The sequence below is a fragment of the Myotis yumanensis genome, unplaced genomic scaffold (genome assembly GCF_028538775.1).
Source record: "Myotis yumanensis isolate MYYU_CA2020_CCGP unplaced genomic scaffold, mMyoYum1.0.hap1 SCAF_13, whole genome shotgun sequence".
Classification (NCBI taxonomy): Eukaryota; Metazoa; Chordata; class Mammalia; order Chiroptera; family Vespertilionidae; genus Myotis; species Myotis yumanensis.
The window spans coordinates 53,446,363-53,452,362 of record NW_027223764.1 but is presented as its reverse complement, the minus strand read 5'-3'; the positions used below and the strand labels follow the sequence as shown (position 1 = coordinate 53,452,362).

Genomic DNA, 6,000 nt, shown 5'->3' with positions numbered 1-6,000 from the left:
GATTTTGGACCCTCGCCCTGACACTTACAGCTCTGAGAGCCTGCAGGGTCACTTCCCTCCCCTAAGCATCAGTTTTCTCATCTGCACAGGGGGTACGAGCCCAGCGCCAAGCTGATAGGGTGGCCAGGCTGGTCCAAGGAGCCAGGATGTGCCACTGATAAAAATTTAGGCTGTTCGTCACCTTATACTTTAAAACATGAAAGCCTGGCGCGTTCTCTCCCCGCGCCTCCCTCTCCGACCCCCACACCGACCCCGCCCAGCTTCCTGGCCAAGCCTCCACCTCTCGGGGCACCTCGTCCCGCACTTCCCTCTCCACGCCCCGGCCCGGCGCCCTCCCTCCCCCGGCGCCCGCCAGCTCCCGGAGCGACAGCACCTCCACCCACCCCTGCTTCTCGCCGGGTCTGTGCCGGCTCCGCGACCCCCGCCGCGCTCGCTCGCTCTCGCTCCCCCGCGCCAGCTGCGGAGGGAGCTGATCTGCCCGCAGCTGGCGCAGCGCGGAGGCGGCGGCGGGTGGGCGGGTGCCCGGGCGCGGAGCATGAGCCGCCGGCGCCGGCCGCGCGCTGCTCCGGGCCCGATTGCGGCGCGAGGGTGGCGCGGGAGCTACGCTGGCCCGGACCCAGGTAGGCAGCGGCCGCCCATCCTCGGTCTCCCCGCCGGCGGGCCGTCCCCTCCGGTCGCGGCCACGGTCGGGCGGGGCGTGCGTGGGCCCAGGGTTCTGCCGGGCGCGGCCGTCGTGGGGCCGGGGCGTGGGCTGCCGGCGCGGTTTTGGGGACGCGCGTGGCGGAGGGTGGGCTGGAGCCCAGCGCGGAATGCCGAGGGCTCACCGCGGCTGCACGGAGCCGGGATCCCCAGTCCCGCGACCCTGTGGGGCACCGGCGGGCTCGGCCTGGCCGTGGCGGGAGCGCACGCGGCAGGCGGGCGTGGGCACCCACTGGCAGGTCCGCTGTCCGGGGCCCCGCAGGGTAGCGGGGCTGGGGAATCCATGGGGCTCGGCGCTGCGCAGTTGGAAGTTTCCATTTGCTCATCTGCCTTCTGGGCCCCGCGATGGCATTGCACTCCCTTGCTGCTTGGCGAGGAATTGGGGGTGAGCTCAGCATTTGAGGGGAGGTGACCTGGACCAGGGCGAGGCGCCCCCCCCCCCCCCCCCCCCGCCGTGGGCAGGGTCATTTGAAGGACCGTGCTCTCTGCGCCCCAGGCCGGGCAGGGAGCAGGGCCTGGGGCAGTACAGCTCGTTCTGGTTGCCTGTGTGAATGGGGAGGGGGCTCACTGCTGTCCATGAGCGACACTCGGCAGGCCCTGGCCCCCGCATCTCTGGCTGCTTGTGAGGGCTGAAGCTGGTGGACCCCCAGGGATGCTGCCTGCCTTCCCGGAGCGGCTGGGGGCTGAGGTGCGGTGGTGGCTGGGGCTCCCTGCTTCCCTGCTTAGAGTCCCATCTGATCCACCCTCCTCCAGCGTGGTCATCCTTCTCCTGCCCTTTGGAGTGAGGGAGGGGCCCAGATGGCCACCTGCCCCAGGAGCCCAGGACATGGAGTCAGGTTGGCCGGCGGGAGAACCGCACAGAGGCAGCGCCTGGTCTGCCCCTCAGGGTCTCCCACCGGACAGTTACGGCCCAGCCTCAGGGCAGGCTCTTCCCTGCCTGGAAAGGCCCAGGGAGCAGGGGCAGCTCCTGTCACAAGCAGAGAACTAGGGAGTCCGGAGGCCACAGGGCTTGACATCTGCAGGCCTCTCCGAGACTCGGTTTCCCCATCTGTAGAATGACCCCACGGTTTCAGTGACTCAGGGAACTCCCCTCCCTGACACATGGGGACAGTTTGCAGTGGCACTTCAGGACCCCAGCCCAGAACAGGAGGTGGGGTCCTGAGTGGGAGGAAGTGGACGGCTTTGGCTTTTCTGTTCCTGAGACGTGGGTTATGGTGACCCAGCAGCCGGGGCAGGGCTGGCAGCAGAACCCACAGGCTCCCGAGAAGGAGGGAGCAGTTCGGACCCGCGTGCCGGTGCGACACTCCCAGGGCAGCTGTGCACTCTTGCAAATGGCCGCTGGGTCTGGGAGCACAAGCAGGTGTCCCCACCTATGCCCGGGTGCCTGAGAGCCAGCCACCAAGTTTGTTTTTCTCGAACTGTCAGCCTGATGGCTTCCTTCCACCTGGAAAATCGTGGAAATGGAACAGTTCACACGGAGCAGAGGGATTTTTTTGGCGTAACTTAGCAACTGCAGGCAGAGGAGGAGGCGGGAGAAATGCGAAATGCGGGCCCACCAGCGTTTGTGCAGTTTGTGCTGGGCAGGCCTGAGCAAGGCCAGGGGCTGGTGGGCCCAGGCTGAGGGGGGAGAGTGTCTCTAGCAAGTGGCCCCCCAGGCAGGTGAGCAGCAGACCCCTACTCTGTCCCCTCGCCCTCTGCAGGAGAGCACGCCAAGGCCACATGCTCAGGTGTGGCCCGAGAGTCCCCGAGCACCCCTGTCCCCTGCAGAATCATGAGCAGGATGAGCAGGACTGTAGTGGCTTTGGTTGACTGTTGGTTTTTAGCCACGAACCCTGTTCTCAAGTCACATGTGCCACAGAAGCCAAATTTGTCAAATAGGTCAAGTGAAGGTGCAGGGCCAGCAGCTGGGCCTTTAAGGCCCAACCAGTGCCCTGGTGTGTGTGTGTGTGGGGGGGGAGGGGGGGCTGGTGTAGGATGCACATTCTGTGGGACTCTCCCCCAGAAGGGGGCCCCTGGCCTCCCCACGGGGCTGGGCCCCAGGGCCTTGGTGGAAGGAACTGAGATGTAGAGCGGGCCTGTCCAGGTGGTCGTGACTCAGTTTGGCTCCCAGTCCTGGCCCATCCTCCTGGGCCTCTGCTGGGACTCCTCCTCCCCCCCCTTCCCTCCCGAGGCCATCTGCTGCAGCCCTGGTCGCTAGGGCTGGTTTTCTCAGCGCTGAGAGCTGCCTCCAGTGCCTCCTACCCACTCCAGGCTGCCGCCTGTTCCTTTGCCCTCCGGAGCCCACCTCCATCTGATGAGTGTTTACTTAGCAACGGGATTGCCAGGCAGTCTGAGGAGGGAGGGAGGGGGCGGGCGGCCGTCATCATGGAGGCTGTGGTGGCACCAGCAGGGAAACTGCCTGGGGGGAGGTCTCTGATGCCCATGGTCATATGTCCGGACCCTCTGTCCTGAGGGGTCTGAGGAGGGCATTCTGCTCTCTTTTCAGAGGGCATGACCTTCTCACCTGTTCCCGGGCACACAGGGCTGTGTATACATGTGTATGTGTCAGGGAGTGGACGCAAAAGATGCCCTGGCCTGGCCCAGAGGGGCTCGTCTCCAAGGGTCCATTCAGAAAGCCCCTGAGCTGGGGACACCAGGAAGTGCCAGTCTAACAAACTTGGAGCCAGATTTGGGCAGGTGAGCAGTGGTCAGCCTGGCAGTGGCGTAGGAACCGTGGAAGGGAGAGCCCCCGCACTGTCCTGGCTGCTCAGAGCGCTCGAGGGCCAGGGCCAGCACGGAAGGAAGATCGGGCTCCCGGTGGCAGGGAGGGCCTTGGGAATGGGTTTCCTGGGATGGGCCTCAGGCCCTGAAAAGAGGCTTGTGGGACATGTCACCCAGAGTGTGACAATGCCAGCATTCTCCCTGATGCCTGCCAGCGCGAGGGTGGGCGAGGTCTAATGCTCCTGTCCCCTGGCTGTCCCTGCTGAGGGGGGCAGGATGATGGCCTCTGGTGGGTAGTGTGATGCTCTCATCTGCAAGGTCTACATGTCCTGAGAACCACACAGGTGCCAGTGGTCCTGCTCTGGGAGCGTCTCCACCTCCCTTATTTGGCGGGAGGCTCCCAGGGTCCGTGCAGTGATGCTGGGATGTGGAGGAAGGAGGAAGCCTCTTGCCCCTCCCCCCAGGGCACCTGCGCTGGGCCAGGGCCAGGCTGAGCCTGTGCTGCCCAGAGCGGTGGCCGGAGCTCACATCCGGCCCTGTCCCTTCTGAGCGGGCTGCGGAGGTCTGTGGTGCAGGTGAGCTCAGGGAGCAGCGGGCAAGCACCAACTCAGGGGGGAGGGGCCCAGGCTGGCCCTCTGGGAGTCTCCCTGACTCTTCAGAGGAGAGCACCCCATTTCTCCTGTGGGTGATGCCCCTGAGTCAGGGAGCCAGCCCATGGGGCACAGTGTTGGGCACTCGGGGGGCACTTTCTCCGTTTGTCCAGCGATCGCATCACCTCCTCCTAGGTGAGGTGTTGCTGCCCTAGTTGGCGGGTGGAATTACTTGCGTGCAGCTTCTGCAGCTTAAACACAACAACCACCCCTTCTCATGGTCTCTCTCTCCAGCTTTTTCCACCCTCCTGTCCTCCCCTGCACACACGGAGTTTGCAGCGTCTCTGCTTGCTCACTCCACACCCTCACTTCCCACTCCAATCTGGGGCGCCCCCTTCTCTCCAGGGAACTGGTCTTCTCGGGCCTGTGGACATCTGCAGGCAGTCACTGGCCCTACTCCCAGGTGGGCCTTGCCTGGGCTCTGCAGGCTCAGCCCTGGGCCTCCATGGCCTCTGGCCTCCATTCCCGGGGCGCAGTGCCATTCCTCAGGAACTGGACCTGTATCCTCTCCTCCCAGCCACCGCTTCTGTTCCCTCCTTGGTGCTGATCCCTTTCCAACTCGTACCAGCCCCTCCTGACCTCTGGGCTCTGTCAACATTCAAGCTGGTGCCTGCTGGATGCCTCCAGGTGACCACGGGCAGCCTGTCAGCTGTCATGGTTCCCTGAACCTCTCCTGCCCTCTGCTCCCCATCGGAGCAGGTGGGGCAGCTGGGGTCTCCCTTGTGCCTCTGCCAGACCCGCTGGCATGGACTGAGTCATCAGCCAGGTTAGCCCACCACCCCAGACCTGTCTTCTACCCACCCTACCTGTCCCTGCCCACTGCCGCCTCCCCAGGTCGGGCTGCCCTCCCCTGGCCTGACAGCTGCACAGCCTCCTCCGCTGTAACCCCTTTTCACAGCACAGTCAGGTGACCTTTTTAACCTTCTCGTAAAGATGCTCGGACCTCCTGCTCCATGCAGGTGCCTCTTTGCCCACCTAGTTGGTTCCCAGCCTTCCTGGGGTGCCTTTCTGCATGGGCATCTGTGCCAGGGGCCCCAGGCCTCTGCTGTGTGCTGCCCCTGCACAGTTATCGGTCTGTGACTCCTGAAACTTCTGCCTGAAACTTCCCCACAGCTGGTTCTGCGCAAGCCCCTCCCTGCTGTGCACTCTGAAGGAGCCCTCTCAGGGATCGTTGTGTCTATACCTGGCTTGGCCCCAATTGGACCCCAAGCTCAGAAATGGTGGCTGCACTGGTAGACTCAGCAAAGTCTGTGAACAGTTGTGAGTGGGGGGCAGAGGGGCACCCATTTGTGCCCGGGAGCCTCTGGGGAGTGGGGGTGAGGAGGTGAGGGATGAGGGATGTGCCTGGCCTGGGCCATGTTGCTACCCCCATTCAGGGAGAGGACAGGGGAGCAGACCCAGAAGCTCTGGACTGAGAAGGGGGAGGTCTCTGGTGACCCAGACCTGCTCAGGAAGGAGTAATGGGGGTGGGCTGGGAGGCCAGGCTCCTGCCTGTTGTCACCACCACTTCCATCTATCCAAGTGTCACCCTCAGATGCTACCTTGAAGAGAGTTCTCCTGGATCAGTTGCCATGGCAACTCTGTTAACAAAGAGTAGCTTTCGTGGAGGAGGCTGGCTCACCCAGAAGCTGAGGGGGCTGGGAGAGGACGTGCATTCTGACGGGTTTATTTGCCGAGCCTGTTTGCCACCCCCGCTAAGGCTGCTCACTGGATGGGCCCCTCTGCTGACCCGGTTTGCCCGTGAGGCTGAGACTCTGGCATCCAGACGCCCAATGTGCCTGTCTCGGTGCCTCAGTTCCATCTGGGTATGGCCTACACAGACACAGCCGGCCACCAGGGAAGGCCCCGGGTGTGGGGGATGTGCCCAGCCCTGGCACCGGGCACTTCCTAGGTGAGGAGCCCCATCTTGTCACTGTAGAAACCCAGCTCAGAGGCCCATACTTCTGCCTGA

At 64.2% G+C, this 6,000-nt stretch overlaps 1 protein-coding gene across 2 annotated transcripts in view; it reads left to right on the top strand.

Annotated features, from left to right (window-relative positions):
- The first annotated feature begins 333 nt into the window (after positions 1–333).
- Positions 334–6,000, top strand: part of RASGEF1A (RasGEF domain family member 1A) — a 72,090-nt gene continuing 66,423 nt past the window's right edge. Inside the window, exon 1 of one of the 2 annotated variants that reach the window (XM_070433128.1) lies at positions 334–620. The gene's annotated coding sequence lies outside the window, so the exon portion shown is untranslated. The remainder of the gene's footprint in view (positions 621–6,000) is intronic. The other variant, XM_070433122.1, reaches the window with a different exon arrangement.